Source organism: Antechinus flavipes, chromosome 3 (genome assembly GCF_016432865.1).
Source record: "Antechinus flavipes isolate AdamAnt ecotype Samford, QLD, Australia chromosome 3, AdamAnt_v2, whole genome shotgun sequence".
In the NCBI taxonomy this organism is placed as follows: domain Eukaryota; kingdom Metazoa; phylum Chordata; class Mammalia; order Dasyuromorphia; family Dasyuridae; genus Antechinus; species Antechinus flavipes.
In genome coordinates, this window is record NC_067400.1 from 60,997,786 (window position 1) to 61,007,060 (window position 9,275).

Below are 9,275 nucleotides of genomic sequence, written 5' to 3' on the forward strand. Positions count from 1 at the left end.
ACATATGCATGTATGTATGCAAACATACACACAGATATACAAATATATGTGTTAGCCTGTTGTCTCTCTCATTGGATTGCAGTCTCCTTGAGGGCAGAAACTGTCTTTTTCCTTTTTATGGATCCTCAATGTTAAGCATGTTGCTTAGCACTTAGTAGGTACTTAATAACTGTTTATTGAATTGAAATGAGTGCAGTATAATGTGAATGAAGCACACAATTAACATATATGTAGCAAAGACAATCCTTAGTACTAAAAATCTGGAAAATCTGTTGTTTCTTCTAAGAGTCCTCATGGGGCTCCACTTGAATGCAGCATCTCTGCTGGCTAAGGGCTTAACTGGGTTCTTAAGTTTGTTGTCTTCCATATTTTGGTTCTAGATTGCCAGGTTAACTCATTGAGGCATTTTCCTCTTTAGGTGGTTATGTAGATGGAGTATGGAGAGAGTATTTCTGCTCCCCACTAGATTTAATAACTCCAACTGGTCCAGTATTCTTCCAAGCTTCATGGCTAATGTGGAAGAGAGATGGAATTTCCTCCCTTTTCCAAGAGTCTCCTCCAGAAACACCTCTTGGCTCTTAATTTCCTCTACTTTTACACTATATTGAAATTTATCCAGGGTTTAGTTATTTAAACTCCATAGTTGTTGCTAATCATTTTTTTCAGTCATATTCAATTTTTCATGACCCCATTTGGGCTTTTGTTGGCAAAGATATTGGAATGGTATGCCATTCCTCCCCCCAACCCCAGCTCACTCTAGAAATGAGAAAACTGAGGCAAAAGAGTTAAGTGACTTGCCTAGGATAAGTGTTTGAGGCCATATTTGAACACCTAAAATTGAGTCATCCTAACTTGAGGCCCCATATTCTATCTGATGAGCCTTGTGATTGTCCCAAAGCTGCTGGAGTTATGACCAATTCATTTACCCAGTCAATCTACCCTTTTTTTCTCTTTATCCTGGAAGATTTGCATCTTACAAAGGGTCATCCATTTTACTATTAGTTCAGTCTTTGTGATTATCTCCTGATTACCTTCTAGGTTATCAATAATTTTATCAGCCTAGGTAGAGAGAGAAATGCCTTTCCTCCATAAAGAGATTTCTGGATTACCTGGGGACATAACTATTATCGGTGTCAGAACTTTTCGGTTAGTTTCTTCCATCTTCTGAATTTTAGAGGATGAATTGTTCCATAGAGTTACTATATAGTATCTATCCTTTATAGGTGAATTACACATATTCAAAGTGGGTCCCAGGTAGAATTGTGGTGCAGTTCATATGTATTTCTTTCCTTCTTTTCCTTCTCTTATCCTTAGGACCGCAAGTGACTTTTTGTTGTTTTCATAGAGATGAAGAGCTCACCTCTACAACCTAAACCCAAGCTTGCTTTTCCTGAACTCAAGTATAGACTTTGCTTCTAGTTTTATCTTTGTTTTTGCTTTCAACTATTATAATCCAATCACAGCTAATCTCCAATAAAGAGTTGATACAAAAAAAAAAAAAAGAATAGCTATAGTAATGTATGCCTTATAACAGAGTGAAAAGGCAAATTCCTTACCTCCTACTCAAGACTCTGTACTAATTGTCACATTAAGCATCCCTAAGGAAAAGTTTTCTTTCATCTCAATAGGTTAAAAGCAAAGTTATTTTTCAGTCAGATAGATCTCTATGTGATATCTATCCAGTCATTCCATATAAATGACTTGCTATTCAAAAGAAAAAAGAGAACCAAGATTCAAATCTTACTTCTGATACTTACTACCTCTAAAACATTGGGAAACTCATTTATTCTCTCTGGTCTCTCAATTTCCTCATCTATAAAGTTAGACAATTGATTTAGATCACAGCTTCTTAAACTTTTTCCACTTGTGACTCCTTTTCATCTAAGAAAGTTTTATACAACCCTGGGTATATAATCAAACAGACACTTACTAACTGTGTGACCCTGGTCAAATCGCTTAACTCTTACAAAAAATTTTCAATTTTTTTCCCAAATACACATAAAAATAGTTTTCAACATTCATTTTTCTAAGCCTTTGTGTTCCAAATTTTTCTCCCTCTTTCCCTTACCTCTCTCCTCCTCAAGATAGCAAGTGATATGATATAGGTTAAATATATACAATTCTTTCAAACATTTTGATATTTATCATGTTAAAATAACTTAATTATTAACCTTGGTTTTCTCATCTTAAAAATGAGCTGGAGAAGAGAATGGCAAACCACGCCAGTACTTCTTCCAAGAAAACCCTAAAGGGGATCATGGAGATTTAGATGTAATTGAAGTGACTGAACAACACAAATAAAATAGGAAATAAAAAACTGACCTATAATTTCTTTTCATTCAATCAGTTATTTATTTATTGGCAAGGCAGTTAAGGTAACATAGCTGGCGAATGTTAAGTGTCTGAGATAGAATTTGAACCCAGATAGTCCTGACTCCAGTACCGGTACCCTATCTACTTATACCATCTAGCTGCCCCTGGACCTAAAATTTCACTGGAATAGAAGCTCCTGTTGAGAAAATCTTTTCTTCTCATGCAGGTTATCATCTCCTTGAAACTTCTAGACAGAAGCTGGGGACAGAAACTTAATGACTGGCTCAGTCATATAGCCACCGTGTGCCAGTGGTTGAACCTGAACTCCAGTCTTTCTGAGTATTCAATATCCACTACATCATACTGCCTCTCATGGGCAATAAAGGAGAATATAAAATGCTTCATGAAATCGGGACTCTAATAGCTTTCATGAGTCCAACATTGGTTACTGGTTTGATACTAAGTTATCTGTCGGTGCTGATTGGACCTGCTTCTTTTGAGTGTGAGAAAGGAAAGGGATTACTTTTATGAATGGTTTTATGAGCTCTGTGACAGATAGATACAGTTGTCATATTTTTGAGATGCTAATGCCTGAGACCAAAGCTTCTTTGGGGGTAAAGTAATCTTGCCATTGAAAGAGGTTTAATTTCTCTGCAGTCTAATTTAATTTTCTCTATTTGGACAGACTGTAATTTGGTGCTGGGAAGAAAGCCTTGGCAAAGCCTTGTTGCCTTCTCTGACAATTACACAACTTAAGTTGCCTTGCCTTCTGAGACATATCGTGCAAATGTACGTGACAGATTTATAGTCTTCTTTATTTAGGTGTTATTTTGAATCAATTCTTTGCTGATATCAGCTTAGGCAGACAAGACAGATCTTCCGGTTCTACTTACCATCAAATCATATCCAATCTGAGGGAGGAGGTCATTTTAAAATCATAGAATCAAGAGGCAGTACTTATTTTAGAGTCCTTAATTGGAAAAGGTAACATATTCAGTGATGCCCTGGGACTCCAGGAGAGCTCATTCATCTCACTCAAATGAGCAGTTATTCTCAAAGAACAGTCTGCTCAGCCTCACAGCATCTCACACCAGGCTTCATGGAAAGGAGCTGTGCTCCTTAGAAAGTCACATTTAATCTAAATTTGTTTTCTGTTCTACCCGCAAGAGCTCAACTTTTATAAACCACTGAGCAAGCAACATGAGTTTAAACACTGTTCTGCAGTTCAGTATTTTCATATGCATCTAGAAATAGCCCAACAATATAGGCAGGAGTCAAAATCATACCCATCTGCTTTTGCTATGGAAAAGGACTTTTTTTTCATCACCCAGCCCTGACAGCTTCAGATTCAGTTTGAAGGAAGATGAATCAGGTCAGGGGCTCACATCCTCTTTAAACTTCTCCTCTAGCACCACCTGGTAGAAAATTCTGCAAAGAGATGGTTTAAGGCAGCCCAGTGTAGTGAGAAAAGCTCTTGATGACCTGCTGCTAATTGTGGCACCTTACACAAGTGACTTCAACTCTTTGTTTCCTTGAATCTAAAGAGGATTGTATATAGCAATCTGCAATAGCTACTGGGAGACATGGCAGGATCACTGGAGAGCTTCCTCTCTACATCTATAGGAACTAAATTGGACCTGTCTTCAAGTACCGGCTTCTGTTCTGGATGGGCAAGAGGCAGTGGGAGGAGTGGGGAAGATTAGCCTCTGAAATAAAGACTCAGACTTTCTTAATTTTTTTGTATTTTATGTTTTTTAGGGTGTCACCCCAGCACTCCAGGGCAAAATAACAAAGATTACATTTGGATCATGTCTAGAATTTCCTCAAGAGAGTATAAAAAAGTACTGAGTATATATTTTTGATTAGCTCTAGGGTAGCTATTTATTTACCTCACAAAAAAGAAATACTAAAAGCACAAAAAATACTGGCAAGACAAATTAACAACAACAAAAATCTCTGAAGCTTGGAGCTTCTATAACTATAACTATAACTATAACTATAACTATAAGTACTATGGGGGGGGGAGTTGATATTTAAAACCTCCAAAATATAAGACATTCCATGAGATTGCTGAATCTACATTACATCTTTATCGCAGCTCTGTGATAATAAAACAATTTTCTTAAAGTCTTTTGAATTCAGGTCAGTAAAGCCTGGGCTTGGCCCCATCATTTCTTTGTGATCATCTTTGAACCTTCTGTTGATGGTGGTTAGATGGACCCAGGAACTCAAAGCTTTTTAAATCACAAAAATTGCTTACCAGCCTAGAATTGTCCATCTCAGGATTTTGGTTTGGTCATCCATGTTCAGGGAAAGAAAGACAAAATGAAGTGACAGGTCTAGGTATGAACTCTCCAAGTCAAGACTAATTGTCATATATAAGCATTGGCTATTTCTGGTACAGTGCAGAAAGATGCCTATTTTGCCATTCCTAAGAAGTGAGAGAGAGAGAGAGAGAGAGACAAAGAGAGACAGAGAGAGACACAGACACAGAGATATACAGAGAGAAACAGAGACAGAGAGTCAGAGACAGAGAGACAAAGCAGACAGAGAGATAAAGAGAGAGAAGACAGAGACAAAGACAGACAGAGATAGAGACAGAAACACACAGTGAGACAAAGGGAGAAGACAGCCACACAAAGAGATAGACAGACAGAGAGACAGAGACAGAAACAGAAACAGAGCAGAGAGACAAAGAGAAAGAAGAAAGAGAGACAGAGAGAAACAGAGACAGACAGAGAGACAAAGACAGAGTGATCGAGAGAGAGTTATATTTGTATATGTATGCTTTTACATAAATTGTTGTTTGTCTTTCATTCTCTAACAGGCCCAGGACATCAGGGAGGTGATGCCATAACATGTAAGTAAATTGAATTTAAGTGAGAGAGGAATGTACAAAGTCACCTACCTCATTTTCCCCTCCAGAGCCATCTGGGTCCAGTGACCAGATATAGATCAGGACAACTGGAGATGGCTCTGGATGGAGTGAGAGACCTTGGCCTTTTTAAGCTAAAGTCTCAGTTTGACTGAGGCTGCACCCAGTCAGTGATTAAGACTAGGTAGCAACTGAGACAAAGAATCTCCTCTTTCACCTATTGTTGGCCAATCAATGAGAATCTGAGTGATTTGGGTTTTAAGACATGGTTCATTAAAAAAAAAAAGAAATCTAATCCTTAAGCCCCAAGATATCTTAATGAATTTCAGTGATCAAAATTTATCTTCCTTTGAGAGAAGAAAAGGCAGTGGCAAGCTTTTCCCAATTCAGTGGCCACTTCTCTCTTATATAGCTGCAGTATAGCCCTTCCCACTCTCATCCCCTTTGAGATACCACAATTTGCTACACCATCTGAAACAACTTGCCAAATTTCTACGGGTTGAGGAAACAGCTTCAATTCAAAGGTTAGATAACTTACTCCAAGCCACACAACTAAACTAGAATGAGAATCCTGATGTCCTGAATCATGTTTTCCATTATGCCTAGAACTTTACTCATTTTATATGCTGCTAGACTGAGGGTGGGCTTACCAGCATCCCCGAATTAGAAGGAGGATATTGTGTTTTCCTTTGTGTTGAGAAGAATCCTGAGATCATACATGTAGAATTGGAAGAGATTTCAGATGCCATCTAGTCTAATCACCCCATTTTACAGACGAGGAAACTGAAATCTAGGGACTTAGCCAAAGACAACTAGGCAACAAGTATCAGAGCTGGGATTTAAACTCTGGGTCTCTGATTTCTATCAGGATTCTTTCTATTCTACTATATAGAAAGCTTGCTTTGTGAGGTTGTATAGTGATCCCCACTCTCCCTTTCTCTTCATCACTGAAGAAATCGAAAGTTCATAAAAGCTAGTTGGGGGATTGGAGGTAATGCAGAATCAACACAGAATATTGTTTTAATATTCCCATTTTAATAGTAGCCTCATAAACTCAGAGAATCTCCAACTTGGAAGAATCTTAAGGATCATTAGATCAAAAACTGAAAGTTGACACCCAGTGAAAAAACTCTGGAAAATGAGTGTGAAACACTACATAGCATTTCCAATCCCTCTGTTTTTGTCCATTTGCATTTTTGATTTCCTTCACAGGTTGTCCACTATTTCAAAGTCCGATTCTTCTTGTGTAGCAAAATAACTGTATGGATATGTATACATATATTGTATTTAACATATACTTCAACATATTTAACATGTATTGGTCAACCTGCCATCTGGGGAAGGGGTTGGGGGGAAGGAGAGGAAAAATTGGAACAAAAGGTTTTGCAATTGTCAATACTGAAAAATTACCCATGCATACATATATCTTGTAAATAAAAAGATAAAATTTTAAAAAAACTAAAAGCTGGAAGGGAATTTAGAAAACACTGATTCCAATCTTCTCATTATACAAATAATAAAACTGAATCCCAAAAGTTTCAGTGTGTAGCAGGCAAAATTTGAACCCAGATCTTCCCGATGCTAATATAGCACTCTGCACACTATCACAGCCTCTTGCACCTTAAAGGAACCTGCTCTATACCAGTTTCTTCTTGAACATTTCTAATGACTAGTATTCACAGGTCTTTCTGTTTTTTATAACCCTTAATTATTAGATCATCTTTCTTAATGTTGAACTAGAATCTTTTCCCTATTTCTTCCTTTCTTTTTCTTCAGACTATGCTCCCAATTCTCTGGATATTCTCTACCATGTTCTTATGAAGGTAGCTTCCTCCTTTTTTCTATTTCTTTTGTGGATTGTCATCCTACATTGAATATAATCTCCTTGAAGGCAGGGATTGTTGTTCCACTTATATAGCATTCCTAGTGCTTAGCATAGTATTTGGCTCATAGTAAGTGATTAATAAATGTGCATTGTTTTGATCTGACTTCATTTACAATTTTTGGTTCCAATTCTGCTCTCTGAAACCACACTGAATAAATCTAATGAATTTTCTATGAGACTACTCCACATACTAGGAAGCTGCCTATTCCCACTTTTTTTTTGAATAGGATAAGAAAAAAGATCTTTATTTTCATTAAGCTGGAACTGACATTTAGCATTTCCTTCAATTACTTGGAAATATTATTCTGAGAAGATGCCCATAGGTTCACCAAGTTTCTAAACAGTTCCCTGATACAAAAAAAAAAAAAAAGGTCAAGAGCCCTTGCTGCACTCTAAGAATTCAAAGAGTTCTTTCAACCATTATTTAAAAGCATAGTTTCAAGTTCTTGGTTACTTTCCATGGGATGAGTTCCAGCTTGCCAAGGTTTCTCTTAAAGAACAGAGTTTAGAACTCTAGAAAGTATCTGAAATAATATTATGAAACCATTATATTCATTAATCTGGATGATATGCTTCTATGTAGATCTCTGTGCAAATCTTAATACAAATGTGAATTATGATTGTTGCTATTTATCTGTTTCACATTAATTACAAGTTACTCTTTGGTCAGTCACATTGCTATTGACTCATTTTGAGCTTTCAAGTGATTAAAACCACTGTCTTCATCACAGGAGCATCCCTAAGTCACATTTTCTTAATCTTCTATGTTTAGATTCTTTTAATTCAAACCATATTTATTCCTTTTAAATTTTTATATTGCTACACATCTATCATTCCAATGTTCCTGGATCCCAAGTGTCTGCATTTCTTTCAGCTTTTCTTCAACCTAATATTTAATAAGCATATCACCAATGACCTTATCTAAATCACTGATAAAAATATTGAACCAGATAGAATTGAAGACAGCTCTAGTGCATGGTTCTATGCACTTTGATGGTTGACATCAGTTCATTTATCAATACTCTTTGGGTATGATCCTTAAAACCATTTGAAATCTGTGTAATAATATCATTCAGACCATATTTGACAGTCTTACTCATTTGGCTATCCTGAATATTTTTGTCCAATGACTTCCTTAAATTTAGATACAAGATATCTATAACATTACCTTACTAGTTTAATAACTTTATCAAAAGAAAAAAAATCACCTAAATTTGCAGACTTGCTCTTATTGAACCTATGTATGTTTCTAGAGACTAATAATTGCTTTTCTAATTACTCACAAACTATTCATCTCATGAATATGTCTAGTATTTTAGTAGAGACTACAGGGAATCTACCTTTTTTCCTTTAGAGAAAACCAAGAAAATTTATCTTTCTTGAGTTTTTTGCTTACTAAAGTACCAACCAATATGAAGAAAAATAATATCAAACATATTGGATTAGAGAAACAAATAAAATAAAGCCCAGAACCATTGCACCTGAAAATTTTTTGTTTGTTTCCATTAGGCATTTTGATTGTGAGTAGAAGTAGATTTATTAATTGGCTCATTTTTATGGGGTCTTGTTTGGTTCAAAATGAATTAAAGAAGCATTGTTATACTATGGCCCAATTTTCAGACAAGCAAAATTGGGCTGTTTGGATGAGCATCTGAAATGATTTATCTTTATCACAATCTGCCAGTCTTTTGTGTTTTTGCCCTTTCCAAGTATACATTTTCCTTTAACATGTCACTTTTCCAGGTGACAACTGCCCTAAAGAGGGTCATTTTCCCACAGCTGTATGTCAAAAACGATAAGCTTTCTTTGGTCACACACAGCCAAACCCATAGACTTTAAACACTGGTCTTTCTAGTCTATTACATGCTTACAAAGCTTTGTTTTGCTGTCATTTGGGGGGAAAAGTGTACAAAGCAATTGGGCTAGGATTTTTTTTTTTTTGGAATTAATCAGTGAAACCTTTCTCCACTCCATTCCCTTTATTTGTGTAACTTGCAGTCTGCCTTAATTCCTCACTAATGGTAGCAGGCAGATGGACTGCATGGACTTTCAAGTTGCAAGTAGTCACGATGCTTGAAGCTTGAATCAATCATAGCTGTACAAATTAGAACAATCCATGCTAAAATAGCAAAGCAAATTGTCCCTACTTTTCATAATGCAGCTTTGCACACAGAGCACATAATGGCCTTTAAATTAAGAAAT